This window comes from Phoxinus phoxinus, assembly GCF_949152265.1.
Source record: "Phoxinus phoxinus genome assembly, chromosome: 3".
Taxonomy (NCBI): domain Eukaryota; kingdom Metazoa; phylum Chordata; class Actinopteri; order Cypriniformes; family Leuciscidae; genus Phoxinus; species Phoxinus phoxinus.
The window spans coordinates 19,728,870-19,745,870 of NC_136878.1; the positions used below are offsets into that span (position 1 = coordinate 19,728,870).

Genomic DNA, 17,001 nt, shown 5'->3' on the forward strand with positions numbered 1-17,001 from the left:
CCTCGCGCCTTTCTCTCACGTCCCTCGACCTCGTCCTGCTCGCCACAATGCCTATAACTGATATGTAAAATTATGTCATATCTGTTGATGACTGAGACTAGGTGTAGCTTCTTACCATAAATCAGAACTCTAAAGCTTATCCATTTATAGCCTCTGCTTAGTGAGCAAATCGACCTTAAAGGACAAGTTCGGTATTTTACACTTAAAGCCCTGTTTACAGATCGTATCTGATGAAATAGAACGGTTAAGATAAAAAATTTTTAAAAGCGAAATAAACCTAAAATTCTCTGGACAGGAGCATGTGTCCAAATTTTAATCTTAACCGTTCTATTTCATCAGATACAATCTCAGGGCTTTAAGTGTAAAATACCGAACTTACCCTTTAATATAAGTTTTGTCTCATAGGAGCCTAGAGGAGTTGCTGCTTGTGGTAAGAAGCTGAAATACTTTGCATTTGATGTTGTTATAAGTGAATTGATATGACAGAAACAGTCTTTATAATATATTATAACCATATAGGCCCTATGCCTAAGTTTGTTTAACTGAATTCCTTTACAGGGTTGTTCAAATTTCAGAAAGGTAGGTAGCAGCTTTACTACATTAAAAAGACGTGGTTGAATATTAGCATGTTGTCAGATGCATGTAGACTCTAGCTCATCATAGATGTACTTTTGTTGTTGTTGATAAATTACTTTTATTGTCTATTGGCAGATTTTAAGTGCACTATTGACACTTTTTATAAATATGGATTCTGTGGTATATAACTTATATGATAAAATAAAAAAAAACAAGTGATTCCACTTCCTTCCTGCCTGACTTATCTTTTGATTTAGTCTTATCCTCTCATCCCTATATTTCAATGTAATAATACATATTCTACATCTTCCTTGGACCTACATTCCAAACATTCATCTGATTGACTTTTGCCCATTACAAATAGTGTTTTATTTAAACCTGTATGATCAAACCTTAGCCTAGTTAAAACGCTCTCCTCTCTTCTGTTACTTCTATTCACACCCTGAGCATTTTTGCAAGCTGTAATATTTCCTTCCACTTTTATCTACCTCCCATCTGTCCTGCCATTTCTTCATCATTTATTTTTTCTTTTTTAATTATCGCCTTAGCTTCTCCTTTTCCAAGGGGTATATTTATGACATTGTTCGTCCTGGTTGATTTTTTTGCTATTTTATCTGCTCCCTCATTCCCTTGTATACCTGCGTGGGCAGGTACCCAGAATCTCACATCTATCCGTAATCTCTGTACTCTAAATAAACTTTGTTGTATTTCTAGCATTAGATCTTCTCTATTATATTTCATATTTTGAATACTATAAAGAGCTGCTACTGAATCAACACAACACACCACTCTGTCTGGTTTTACTTCTTCAATCCACTGCAGTCCTAAAATAATCGTCATCATCTCTGTCGTATACACTGAAGCCTGATCGGGTAATCTTTTCCCAATACCTATATTCATTGTTGGTATATATATTCCTATTCCTACCTTGTCCTCTTCATCTTTAGATCCGTCTGTGTACATATCTAAGTAACTGTAATATTTGCTCCTTATGTACTGACTTGCCAGATGTCACTTTTTAGTTTGAATATATTTAATTTTAATAATCAATTTTTGGAAATAACCAAATAGGGGTATTACTAATAGGTGTAGGGGAATTAAACCAGATATTATTTACTCTATATTCTTCAGATTTAGTATTTGTTACCCAGCCAAAGCCGCTACCTTTAAAGGAACTATACTCCCAACATTCCTGAATAATACTCTTTGCATGGTTTTCATACCCACATCCGTGTTAGCGACTCCAGTATGAGTTTATCTCTTCTCAGGTCTGAGGGCAATTCTCCTAACTCAACCTGAATTGCTTTAATTGGTGTTGATCTCATTGCACCTGCACAGATCCTCAATGCTTTATTACTAACTCTATCTAACTTCAATAAATGTGTTTTAGCTGTTGCTCCATATACATAACACCCATAATCTATTGTTGACCTTATTAGAGCACTGTAAATATACATTAATGATTGTTTATTTGCTCCCCAGTCTTTCCCCACTACTGCTCTCATTAAATTTATGACTTTCTTGCATTTTGATTCCACCTTTTCAATGTATATTTTCCATGTTCCCTTTTGGTCTAACCACATACCAAGATATTTAAAATGATCTACTGTTTCCATATGATGGCCATATAACTGTAGCTTCTGTTTATCTATCCCTTTGTTCCTGGTAAATATCATATGGCAAGACTTACTTGGAGAAAGCTTAAATCCCCAACTATACGACCATTGCTATTTCTATTGCTTTGATTTTACTTCTCACTCTTATGGGATTTTGTCCTCTTGCCCAGATGGCCCCATCATCTGCATATAGAGCTGACCCAATCCTTTTATCTAGATTCATAAAAATATCATTAATCATAATATTAAATAACACTGGACTAATAACACTGCCTTGTGGAATTCCATTAACAATTTCAAATTCCTCAGATACGTCTGCTCCCACTTTTACTCAAAATCTTCTTTCTGACAGAAAATCTAAGACCCAATTATAAAACCTACCTCTAATTCCCATTTTGTTCATTTTAATTAGTAGGCCTTCCCTCCACATGGAATCATAAGCTTTTTCAATATCAAAGAACACAATACTCATTATTTCATTCATTTTAAATGTTTTCTCTATCTCATTGCTTACTTTCACAACAGCATCCATTGTAGAGCGCCCTTTTCTGAACCCACTTTGATATGGTGCAAATAATCTTCTATGTTCAAGGATGTAATTAAGTCTTCTGACTAGTATCTTCTCCATCCACTTGCAGAGATGTGATGTTAGGGTGATAGGTCTATAGTTACCAGCATTATTAGAGTCTTTCCCTGGTTTATTAAATGGCAATATTAACGCACTCTTCCAGCTTTTGGGCATTTTACCTTCTTCCCATATCTTATTAAATAAGTATAATATTATCTGTAATACTTTTTCAGGTAGTTTCTGGAACATGACATAACTCAGTTTATCTTCTCCTGTAGCAGTATTCCTAATACCATTTAATACTATCACTAGTTCATTCATATTAATTTCTGCATCCAAAGTACTTTCCTCACTATCTTTTTTACTAGACACATCTCTATTTTCCTTAATAACCTTCTCTTCATGTATTCTATGAATATCATCTAAATCGTCACCACTATGCACACTGGCAAACTTCTTTCCCAACACATTTGCCTTTTCCTTATCTGTTATTGCCAATATTCCTTAAGAGGCAGTGTAGAGAAAAAAATCTCTGATAGAAATTCGCAGAGAGAATTTAAGACTAATGGTTTCATTAACTGTAACTCTGAATATGTGGTCTATCGCCTACAATGCCCTTGTGGGTGTTTCTATGTAGGCAGAACTAAAAGAAAACTAAAAGAGCGGTTTTATGAACACAAATACGCAATTAGAGTCAACAACGAAGATTACCCTATGGCCAAACACTATAAAGAAGTACACCATAGTGACCCTTCATCTTTGAGAATTCAGGGCATTGAAACTATTAAAAAATCAATACGTGGAGGTGATATTTTAAAACAGTTATTGCAACGTGAAACCTTCTGGATATGGAGTTTCAAAGCAATGGACTATCCAGGATTAAATGAGGAGATAGATTATAGACCTTTTCTGTGATTTTGTAACACTGTTCTTTCCTGTGACTACTCACTTTTCATATGTATTGTATATGTATATGTTTATGCATATGTATGCATGTGTATGCATGTTGCTTGTTTTTTGCTTACATTGTGACCAACAGCTTTATTGCTGAGAATCATGTGAGAGGTGTGCCCTAGCAATATATGCATGAATGTATGCTATCTATTGCTTTTTTGTTTATTATTGTGACCAACAGTTTAAGTGTTGAGAACCATGTGAGAGACGTGCCCTAGCAATGTACATGAATATATATGCATGCTATCTGTTGCCCATGTTTCTGTCTACTGTTGTGACCAATAGCTTTAGTACTGAGGGGCGTTTCCTAACAATTACCTACAGACCTTCAATACTGATTGTCAGCACCTGTGTGTTTGCTTCTATTTGTATGTCTTTGTCATTATAAGATCAGTTTTTTATCTGCTTCACTATGCCCTGAAGAAGGCCCCATGCCGCTATGCGTGGGCATTTTTAATTTTGTCTATTTAGGACATGTCATTTGTACAATAAAGACATTTTAATTAAGGAGTGCCTCGGCTATCAGAGATTTTTTTCTCTACACTGCCTCTTAAAGATGTTCGACCTTGGACCGAAGAGCACCCAAATTAAACTCAAAAAGGATTGAGCACGCCATTCATCTTGAATCAAAACAGATTGCCAATATTCCATCAACCTCTAATGCTGGTATTTTAGCATACACTTTTTTCCCCACTCATGTTCTTTAACATTGACCACACCTCTCCTATTTTAACTTTCCTCCCTATAGTAGAACAATAGCTCCTCCATGCATTTTGTTTACTATTCTTAATTATTGTTCTTGCCTGAGCCTTTTTCTTCTGATAATTAATTAAATTATCTTGGTTCAGGTTATTTCTTAACATTCTCATTGCCCTATTTCGTTCTTTAATGGCTTTTGTACATGTATCATTCCACCATGGGACAATTTTCCTTCCCCCCCAACTAACTTATATGGTATGATTTTTAATGCTGCATTCAATATTAAATATGTAACTTCAGATGCACATTCCCCAATATCACCCTGCATTGAAATTGTCTCTGCTGAAATACAACATATTTCTTTAAAACTTTCCCAGTCAGCTTTATTAAACTCCCACTTCTTATGATTAGGCCTTTCTTGGATATCTACTTCAATATTTATAGAGCATAATATTGGAAATTTATCACTTCCAATACTTGTACTTTCCTTTACCTTCCATTCACAAGAATTTGCCAAATTATTAGAAACTAGCATGAGAACAATACAAGACAGTGTGTTAGAACGTATTTACAAGGGTTATATAACGTTGATAACTACTAAGTGCCCATCTGATTTATACATTTCAATGATTACACATTCTATTTCTGTTGCAGTTTCTATTCTTCTAAATGGTATCCCATCCCTTACAAATGTTGCACATCCTCCTCCCTGATTTCCACCTCTATCAAACCTAACAGTTTCATAACCAGGTAAAATAAAATCAAGGTGAGGCCGTAGCCAAGTTTCTTGAATGCAAACAATATCAGGTTTGACTTCAAACTCAGCTACATATTTCTTAAATTCTTGTCCGTTTGCATATAAGTTTTATATAACTTATATATAAGTTATATAAAACTCTGAGACCCTCCATCATTATTAGTACTTAGCATGCCATGTATATCTTCAGCTTTTAAATCTTTGATACATAAGAACTCCTCTGCAGCTTCTACCACTGTCGTGATCCTGCCACTTTTCCTTTCTTGTCGTGTGGCAACATTCACAACTTTACATATAAAAGCTATAAAGCTCTTTTTTTCTACCTTCAAGATGTTCTCCTCCACTATACACTTATGCCTACATGGTTGATGTGTGATTGCCGGTGTTGTGTCTACTGGTCCTGGCTGAAATCTCCTTATGCCTAACCTCTGGGGTAGGCCTGCTCCATGCGTCACACTTTCATTCGGGATTTCATGACACTCTGTTGATCTATTTTCCTTGGTTTCATATTTGCTCTGCATAATGACACCTTATTCACAACCTTGTACCTCTGTTCTTCTTTAGCTGTACTTTATTTAGCATATTTAATTTTCCCCATATCCTTCTCAATAGCTTTTGTCACCTGAACTGGGTGGAAGTGACCTTTATCATTACCAAGCGTAATAATTACTTTCCACTCTTCCTGCTTGTCATCATCAGGCCTACTGCTCCCCTTAGATTTGGCTTTAATCTTTTTGTTAATTTGTCTTGGAGTACTCTCTCCTCCACTACTCGCTTCAGACCAAGATTTTTTCCTTGCCTTTTTTGTTTGACTAACCTCCATATCTGAAGGCAACCCATTATCATTACCATCTGAACTATATCCCATTGCTACATTCACGATACAGTTCGATTGCAATCTGCTTTCGCTCAGTCCAAAGAATCCACCGTCCAACTCAATTCCGGCTCCAGTCGACTTCCAGCACCCGCCCAAAAACTCCAGTCCTAGGTTCTCCGTTGCATACCTCGTTGAGCGCGATATCCTGTTACTCTGGGAAGGCCCTTTATATAAGGTTTGTTCCGTTAATAATAATCATGGGGCGGAGCTATTCGTAAACGGCACTTCACCACACAAGTGTTAAACAAATTACAGTTAGTTTAATTTGTTTATGCAGTTTTTTTTATGTATTAGAATGTACAGTATCAAAAAAATGCATATTGTGACAGAAGATTTAATTAGAGACGCCATAAATTAATGACTAGTGCGTTCTCACTTTTTACATTTGAATAGGCTTTTTCACTTTTTAATATTCTGTAACTATATGAGACCCTCTATGCATACTATTTGTGGACAGTATGTTTGATTATCAATAACTATTTTATTGATTCAAAAAGCATATCAATGTTTATTTTACAAATTTTAGTATGCCGCCACCATGACGCGGAGATGGCTGTTTATAAGGCTGCCATTTACCTTTGTTAGCCTGAGAAGGAGAGAATTGAGGATCAGAACAAACCATTTGATGCCAAGACTGCCTGCTATGTGGCTGATGTCAAAGAGTTGTACCTCAAGGAAACAATCAAGAGCAAAGACGGTGGCAAAGCCACAGTTGTTTTGCTTGACACTAAGGAGGTGAGTTTGAACTTCCATTAAATGTAGATGCTCATTAAATTACTTATTACATTGTTTTCTTTTATATCTAATATAGCAAATTTATAGGAGAGAGTTGCTAAGGAAGAAGATGTCTACCCAATGAATCCTCCCAAATATGACAAGATTGAGGACATGGCCATGATGACCCATCTCAATGAAGCCTCTGTGCTGTATAACCTCAAAGAGCGTTATGCTGCGTGGATGATCTACGTAAATTCTGAAAACAACAAACAAAAGCATTTAAGTTATTTTTGTCTGTGTTGTTGCAATCTGACCACTTCTCCGTTAATTTCAGACCTACTCTGGACTCTTCTGCGCAACTGTGAACCCCTACAAGTGGCTCCCAGTGTATGATGCAGAAGTGGTGTCTGCCAGTTAAATAAAGGTATAAGATACAAAACTACGTCATATATATTATTTTGAAATATGTTGATTTACACTTATCTCACAAACTATATGATATGTGAATTTATGAAATGCTTATAAATAGTGTTTAGTCATGAAATAGAAAATAACTGAAAACCCTTCAAACATTACAGGGCTCTCTTGAGGACCAGATCATTGCTGCCAACCCTCTGCTTGAGTCTTATGGTAATGCCAAGACTGTGAGAAATGACAACTCCTCCCGTTTTGTAAGTGAACCACTTTTTATTTACAATACAGTTAGTCAATTGTGTTGGATTTTTCTATACAGAGTTTTCTATAAAGAGATTATTTATCTATTGTGCTATTTTTTCTTCTTTCAAACAGGGTAAATTCATCAGAATTTACTTTGTTACATCTGTAAACTGGCTAGTGCTGACATTGAGACATGTAGGTGGACATGCTTTCATTAATCATTTGGCGCTTTTCCACTGCATGGTACGGCTCGGTTCGGCTCGGTACGGTTCGACTCGGCGCGGAACGGTTCGGCTCGCTTCGCTTTTCCACTGCGTGGTACGACTCGACTCGGTACGGCACGGTTCGGTTCGCTTTAGCTCGGTTGCTTTTCCACTGCAGTTAGTACCGCTTCAAAGTGGGTGGGACTGATCGTTATTAGTTGCCGCCTCTACTGGCTCGGTAGTCACTTTTTATTTTTTTTTATTTTCCCTACACTGTAGGTCTGGTCAGAGGTGTAGTGGTAAAAAAAAGAGGTGGGTAAACTATAAATTCTGGTGGTAAGGTGGGCCACTGCCTACAGTGTATTTATATCCTGATGACATCGCTATAGGCTATCATTTGATGACCAAGGTTATCACTGGTTGTTCCCTCATCATAGGTCACACAATCACTATTCAATTCATACATTAATCTAAGTTCTTGTTAAAAAGACTCAAGAAGGAATAATACGGTTGAAATCTATAAAGTTTACAAAATGACAAAACAGAGAGAACAAAAATATTTTTAACCCGTAATTACAAAACGAAAACGGTTGTTGTATTTTTAAAAGGCAAAGTTGAACACCAAAATTTTAATTTGAACTGTAGCCTAGGCTACACCAAATGCTGCACAAAAAAATAAATATTGACGAATTTTTGTTTATTACTTTTTGCACCTTAATTAAACATTTAAAATATTCACAAATTAATATGGATTTTGTTGTTGTTGATTTATTTTTCTAAGACAAAATTAGAACCTGGAAATTATATTATTCCCGCAGTGCTGAATGAGAAGAGCCATATATCTCTGGAACCACAGCCTACAGAAAGGTGATTTATAGGCTAACGATAGCCTAATAAATGTGTCTGAAAAAATAACGAGGCATTTTAATTGTTTATTAATAAACTATTGTTTTCTAAATCAGTGTCGGCTAAAAACATATCTCCATCTCCGCTGTTAAGCGGATGCGCTTTAGAGAGAAATGCACCTTTCATACGCATTACATAATCAGAAGGTATTAGCTTTCGATTCGAATTTGTTCGTTTTAAAGTGGACATTTCGAGCTTTAGCCTACATAGACTATTTAGTTTCAGTTCTCGCGCTCCAGTTCACGGAGATCATGAAAGCGCGGCTGATTGTTTTATTTGATTTGACAAAAGCACAACGTTTTCTTGTTATTGCGAGTTTACACAAATAAAAGTAGTTGCGAATAATGTATTATTATTTTCTGTATGACCAGAAATGATAGAGTATTTTTAATTGTTTCACTGTTGATAGGGAAATAATGCAAGTGTTCGCGCCCGCGCGTCCGTGCCATGCAGTGTGCACTCACACTCCGCTCCACAAACGCTTGGATATGCGTCAAAATCTTGTGTTTATTTGTGATAATCTTAGGCTAGCCCTGTATTATTATGGTCTAACCCGTGCAGCTACTGACAGTAATGTAGCGCAAAAGACTTCGTCTTAGGTTTAACAACCTCTGAAACTAATAATGAACAATATGAAACTAATAGCCTAAGCTTAATTTAAAATGGCTTAGGAACTATAGAGGTGGATAAACGCAATTTGGAGGTGGATAAACGCACTTTGGAGGTGGATAAACGCTATTTCAGAATTTTGGGAGGTGCCCAAACGGCGTTTACGTGCGTTTAGCCTCTACATCCCGGGTCCGGTGGTAGCCGTTTCCGGCTAAGAGCTGTGCTACTTCTTGGAACACTTTTTCAGTATTGCCCCATCCGCAGCTCTCGCCGGATCCGCTCATCGGCAACCAACGAGAGGAACGTCTGCACCTCGTCCACTGACCACGATTCAGCCATTTCTTGTTTGATTTTTTTTTAACTTCTTTTGTCAAGTAAATACTCTAAAAACAGGTGCTACCGCGTTGGCTGTTGTCTGGCTATTTAAATCTAGCGGATTTAGTCGTGTCTCGTATCGCAAATACAACGACGCTGAAACGATTCTGTCTGACCAATCAGCGATCTGCAGTGTTTTCACGTCACATTTAGTATCGGTACGGTACGCTTGGAACCTCAACAGAGGTGGTACCATTTAAAGCGAGCCGAAGCGAGCCGTGCCGTACCGTACCATGCAGTGGAAATGCGCCATAAGTGAGCCGTACCGAACCGAGCCGTACCGTACCATGCAGTGGAAACGCGCCATAAGTGAGCCGTACCGAACCGAGCCGTACCGTACCATGCAGTGGAAACGCGCCAAAGCGTGCCGTACCGAACCGTACCATGCAGTGGAAAAGCGCCAATTGACTTGTCTCTCTTCAGATAATTGTGACTCAAGTACATTCTCTCAACAGATCTGCTGGAGAAGTCTAGAGTGACAGCTTCCAGATGAGAGAGGCTACCACATCTTCTTCCAGATGATGACCAACCATAAGCCTGAAATTATTGGTAGGTGCACATATTTCATTTAGTGTTAAATGCCAGATAATATTGTTTAAATATTTTGCTCGTGATTTTAAATGTTTGATAATTAGTTGCAGTTGACAGTGTTATATTCTCTTTGTAGCGGCTCAGGTTGTAATATTCCGTTAAACAGGTCGCAATGAGCTGAGCATGTGGGTTAAGCAGGCATACACGTGCCGTGGTAACGTGATTGTGTAGGCCTTATACACTGCATATCTGGTGATCTAAATACCTATTTATAGGCCTACCTATAATTTTTCTATAAAATGTAAGGAATGTAATAGCCTATGTATTTTATAGCTGGGAGTAGCATCCGCCCACAAAGTTACTTGCGTTTCGCGTTTGATACTTGCGTTTCAGATTGTTAAAATAGGGCCCTTGGAGATAAAGTACCAGTGAACTGAGCCATGAATTCACAATACTAGTGAAACAATACTGTCTCTTATTTGATACTGTAGTTCTGTTCAACATGCATGACACAGACAATGATGGAACAATAACACTGGAGGAATGCAGACATGTTAGAAATTACTCATGTTAGTGTAATTAATAATAATAACAAGTTTTATTTATATAGTGCCTTTCAGGCTCAAGGACGCTTTTGGCTGCAATTGCCTTAAATGACCTTAGCAAGGTATACAGGGTCAGATGTGTGAGGAAGGCTAAGGCTATTATTGCTGACCCTTCTCATCCGTTGTGCCAAGAGTTTTTACTGCTTCCTTCCGGGCATCGTTATAATGTTCCACGGGGTAACACCAACAGGTTCAAAAAGTCCATGATCCCCAGAGCGATTAGTCTTTTAAATGAATGAGTATATTTAATGTATTGTTTTACAATGTGTTCTTTGTTTTGTGTCGATGGTATGTTGTATGTGACTGCTGGCTGTAAACTAAATTGCCCCATGGGGGATAATAAAGCTTAACTAACTAACTAACTAACTAAACAAACAACAATAAAGGCAATTGACAAAGACAGCAGACAAAACAACAGTAGGTAGATGAGAGTGCAAGTAGAATAAATGAGAATTGGGTAGATGGGGTGGCACCCAGCAAAACACAAACAGATAACTAAAAAAATAAATAAAAAAACTTAAGCATTATGACATTCAGAAAATAGGTGAGTTTTGAGCATGGATTTGAATGCTCAGTGCAGTTTTTTTTCAGTTGAGATGCTTCGTTGCTATGATACAGAATATCCGTTGGTCGGTATGGTATTAGTCCCGCCCCTCCTCCACTGTGATTGGTCGGTTGGGTAAAAAGTGACAGTGATGAGTGCGGCGTTTTACCCAAAGTTTAACATTCTTCAACTCACGGCGACCTGTAAAAAACGGCGAACGCTCAGCACCTCGTTACGATCATGGCATTTTAAAAACGCGGCACTCCCATTGAAAAAATTTGCCAGCCGCGTGAAAAACCGCTTTGGTGGACACACGGCCTAACTGTCAAAAAAACTTAAAGAAAATATTTTTCCTAAGTAAATTGCCTGTATTGGCTGTAAAAGGTATTTTCCATCTATTATCTAAGTTTATTTGTTTATTTGGATACCCATTAGCCACTACCTAGGCAGTGGCTTCTTTTCCTGGGGTCCCAACAATTAAATACAAATACTACATTTAATGAACAACTATAAAAAGTTAAGTCAATGAACCTAACATTCATTCCAAATATCAAAATCAACAATTTACTATATATAGTGCTATTAAATGTTCCTTAAAATATGAGAACCATGAGAGCCAACAGTAGCGGCATATTCATAAGGCCCGCCCACAGTTCGCGCCGGCGCCGCTGGCGTGTTCACACCAAACATGAAGTGTATATTCGCATCGCGTTAATCGCTCTAGATTACTCGCGGGATGTTTTCTTGCAGATAATTGCGAATAATCCAATAAAACACTTGTGAATAATCCCGCAAAAAGGAGTGTGTCATCATCATCAACAACAACACAATTTCTTTCTGGCATATTTTTTCCATCATGTCTGAAATATTTGATATTGCTGCTCTGTGTGCTACTTGTTGTGAAAGTCCCAAATACGGAGGAAAGCCAAACGGCGACGTGAATAAATTTCAGGGTACCCACAGACGGCAACAATAATTATCTCCTCCATTTTCGACAACAGTGATAGTACCCGGACGTATCAATGTATGGCGGCAAATCAATGGCAATAATAAACGAGCGCACAGCTGATGCTGGTGCGCGCGGTAAATGACTTTCGCGAGCGAATAACAGATCTACACGCGAGGAAACGGGAACTCGCGAGCTCATTCAAGCCCTCGCGGGCGCGCAGACATCTCCTCTGCACGCAATACAAGCCCTCGCGCGCGCGCAGACATCTCCTCTGCACGCAATACAAGCCATCGCGCGCGCGCATGATCATTCCCCACGCTCTCGCGCTCGATCTGCTCTCGCCTGCTGCTTTTGCTCGCTCGAACACTTTTATTTTTGGCAGTCGAGGGGCGGGGCTTACTGTTTTAATAACCTCAAATGTCATTGGTTACATCCCTTTTCCCGGAAGTCACTTGTGATTGGACGCCTGTGATTGTCAATCAAGAGCGGCAAAGGCACGACCCAAAAGCTGGTTGTCAACCACCGTTAAAAACAAAGAAGAAGAAGACAATCACTTGACTTAAGACATGGCTTCATTAACGGAGCAGATGCATGCGAGTTATCACTTAATTTGTTTTTAATTTATTTATTTATTGTTGTTTATTAATGTGTAATGTGATTTAATGCATTGTTAATATAGAATAGATTCTTACCAGAAACTCTTGCTTATTGATATAAACACATAATTTATCTTTCATCCAAAGCCCTTGTTAGATTTACAACTATTTAACAGTGTTGGGGTAGTTACTCAAAAAAAGTAACTAGTTACTAGTTACTAGTTACTTCTGTAAATTGTAATGAGATTACTTTACTAGTTACTGCATTTGAAAAGTAACTTCACTACTTATTACTTTACTTTCCCGTTTCTTAATTTACCGTGTAGATACATGGACAAACATCATAGCCCTATCATCACTTAGCCTGCATGTCCGCATAGTGTTTATAAATGTAGCCTATAAAAATGGCATGTAAAACCATATAAAATAACAATTATCCCTCTCTGCACAAAGAAATATGCCTCACTGTAAAATCTACAAACAACAGGATTATGTCCGTGGTGGTAGACACATGATCAGGGCTGGACAGGGATAAACATTATATTTTATTTTGACGGAAACTGCAAAACTGAAACTTTCTTCTCCATCTGTATTTTGACCATAGACCGTATATAAGAGATTTTGACCGATACACTGACACTGCACGCTCGCTCAAAGCCCAAAGGGGGAGGCGTTTAAAGATGTGATTGGGCCAATCCAGTGTCAATCAAGAAAATAACCAATGGGCCAATCTACGTGTTTCATGGGCCGGTCTGTCAGAAAAAAAACTAACGCTGACTTTTTTTAACCAATGCATTACACCGGCACTTACCCAGCGCCGCCAATTAAGCAAAACAAAACGAATGGGCCGCCGATGTACGAGTTTTATGAGCCGTTAAGACAAACGAACAAAAAAGTTTTAGATGCATCGGATCGGCCCAAAAAGCCGTGAATCTCCCGGTAGTCCCGATGGCCAGTACTTGCCTGCCAGGGCATAGAGTGAATTTCTGGCAAATATTTTTGTCCTTTCGGGCAAAAAACTGAAAGTAATGTGAATATCGCCACTGGCCGAAACTCGCGTCTCCGTCTCCATCTCCATTCCTCTCTGTCCTTCGCACCAGCAGCTACGTCACTCAAATCGATCTCTATGGCAACGGTGCTCAGGCAAGCACACACACACAGGCATGCACGCACCACTTCGACAGATCAGAGCTTTACACACATGAAAACACGGCTTGGGTAACGCAGGAAAGCGCGTTCCTATAGTCTAGTAAAGTAGTATAGTTACTGATATTTTTAGTGTAATGCGTTACTTTACTTCGTTACCCAAAAAAGTAATATCGTTACTGTAATCCGTTATTTTGTAACTCGTTACCCCCAACACTGCTATTTAATGGACACTTTTTACATTTCTGAGGTTCTCAGAACCAATATAATTTTGGTTGGGTAAACGCATGGTGAATGGGAGGGAGTATGGTTATGTAGTGGTGAACTACAGCATATATATCTTTGCATTCCCATTTTGCTCCAATTTTTAAAAAATATTTTAATACAAATAACACAATTAATAGTGTTATAAATATAAAATGTAGAAAATTGTAAACATTTTGGTAGATTTACAATGCGAATAACCATGGAAATGTGTCATTACAGTCTGTAAATATCTCTTAACAACACAAGAATGCAATCACTACCCCTAAGACTAGTGCACTGTAAAAATGAAAACATAGATTTTATTTATATCTAATTAATAAAAATGAGGCAACAGATTACAAGCAATATCATTAATAAAATTTAACAAATTAGAATTGAGTAATAATTAATCAAATTAATTCCTTAAATGTTAACCATTTAAAATGAGTAAAAATTACAAAATATATGTTATTGCCAACATTGAAGACACCTGATGTTAACAAGCAGTTTTTTGTAATTTTGTAATTTTTACTCATTTTCAACAGCATATATATCTTTGCATTCCCATTTTCCTCCAATTTTTTAAAAATATTTTAATACAAATAACACAAATAATAGTGTTATAAATATAAAATGTAGAAAATTGTAAACATTTTGGTAGATTTACAATGCGAATAACCATGGAAATGTGTCATTACAGTCTGTAAATATCTCTTAACAACACAAGAATGCAATCACTACCCCTAAGACTAGTGTAGTTTCTGGTAAGAATCTATTCTATATTAACAATGCATTAAATCACATTACACATTAATAAACAACAATAAATAAATAAAATAAAAACAAATTAAGTGATAACTCGCATGCATCTGCTCCGTTAATGAAGCCATGTCTTAAGTCAAGTGATTGTCTTCTTCTTCTTTGTTTTTAACGGTGGTTGACAACCAGCTTTTGGGTCGTGCCTTTGCCGCTCTTGATTGACAATCACAGGCGTCCAATCACAAGTGACTTCCGGGAAAAGGGATGTAACCAATGACATTTGAGGTTATTAAAACAGTAAGCCCCGCCCCTCGACTGCCAAAAATAAAAGTGTTCGAGCGAGCAAAAGCAGCAGGCGAGAGCAGATCGAGCGCGAGAGCGTGGGGAATGATCATGCGCGCGCGCGATGGCTTGTATTGCGTGCAGAGGAGATGTCTGCGCGCGCGCGATGGCTTGTATTGCGTGCAGAGGAGATATCTGTGCGCGCGCAGGGCTTGAATGAGCTCGCGAGTTCCCGTTTCCTCGCGTGTAGATCTGTTATTCGCTCGCGAAAGTCATTTACCGCGCGCGCCAGCATCAGCTGTGCGCTCGTTTATTATTGTCATTGATTTGCCGCCATATCAATGAGCTCTTCGTTGATTGGCTTGCGCAACTAAGCGTCATACGAATTTTCCCAATTTGCGTCATTTCGCGTCTTTGCATTGACTTTGTATGTAATCTACTCGCGCAAATCTTCTTTAAGTGAATATGTGATGCAATCTCGTTTTGGTGAGTGATTTTTGTAATATGAAATCTGAATATAAAAAGACATATGAAAGATATAGATATGTCAATTTCAGAAATGATTTGATATGAGCTGAGTTGAGTAGGCCGCACTCACAGCGCAAGCTGAACTAGTTAGCCGTGGGCTAAAGCTACCACGTGTAACAATGCTTATTCTATCATGAGTTGAGATGAGTGATTTATGAGTGTCAATGTGTTCTATAAATGTCGAAAAGTTAGATTAATGTGTCATTTGAGATGCGCATGTATATTGTTGAATCAGAAATGAATTATTGTACGTTTGTCTTGTGTTTTGCAAGGCTGGGTTTTCTTGTTCTCAGTTTTTTTCCTATGTGAACGTGATCCGCAAGTGTATCCTGTGTGTTTTGTGCCAAACATAATCCATTGGAGATGAATCGTCTGCCTAATGGATGCTATTAAATGTGCACAAATGGCGAGCTGACCAGTGCCCATAGACCTGTTTCCCCTTTGAACCGTAATTTGAAACTATCAACTGGTAGGATTTTTCCAATTTTCTTTTGTTTTTCGGACTCAAAGGACTTGGATTTATGGGATTAATTAAATGGGGTTTTTTTTTTAACAACTCTTTAAACTGAAAACTTTGATTCACGAAATTGTATCAACTGAGTCGTTTTATTCATGAACTTTGTTCAACTGAATCTATTAATCTTTCCAGCATTTCCAATTCATATTGTTGTACATAATGTTTACTATTGAAAGTAAAGGTGGTTTATTGGAAGGAATTCTGAATCATGGTGTTTTGAGTCAAATCCAATAGGCCTATCTGATTACATTTCTTTTTGTATATTTGGGTTATAGAATGTATTATTTAGTTTTATTAATGATAAAGTTATTTGAGTCAAGGTGAAAGAAACAGAAGCAGTATTGGGTTTGAGTTTTTTTTCTTCTTCACAAATTGTATGAAAACGGCGGAACTTCACCAAATTGAATCGAAGCTTAGGCTGTTGAATCATTCATCCCAAAAGAAACGACTCAGTGATGTCTGTTTTGATTTACTGACTGTAATCAATTGTTCATATTTGTCACTCGTCTTTCTGAAAAAAACTACAAAGATAACTATTTCCTTTTTATAATATTTTCTCTTTGATAGCAATACCACGGTCACAATCTAACAACGTGGACAGCGAAGACCACCCAACCGTCAAACCTGTGTTATGTACAGTAATTATGTTAAGACTGACAGGACTGGACACCGTCGGGTCTAATGTCATATTGAGAGGACTCGAGCCTGCAGGCAAGGAACCTCCATGTTATAAAATCTCATAAATGTGGACGGCGAGGACCAGCCGGCCGCCGCACACATGTCT

General features: G+C 37.8%; 1 long non-coding RNA gene across 1 annotated transcript; it reads left to right on the plus strand.

Moving 5' to 3' along the window:
- The first annotated feature begins 6,650 nt into the window (after nt 1-6,650).
- Nucleotides 6,651-7,188, plus strand: LOC306995680. The gene is made up of 3 exons (XR_013796912.1): nt 6,651-6,782; nt 6,870-7,013; nt 7,099-7,188. It is a non-coding gene; the product is annotated as an uncharacterized lncRNA (long non-coding RNA).
- Nucleotides 7,189-17,001: the final 9,813 nt, after the last annotated feature.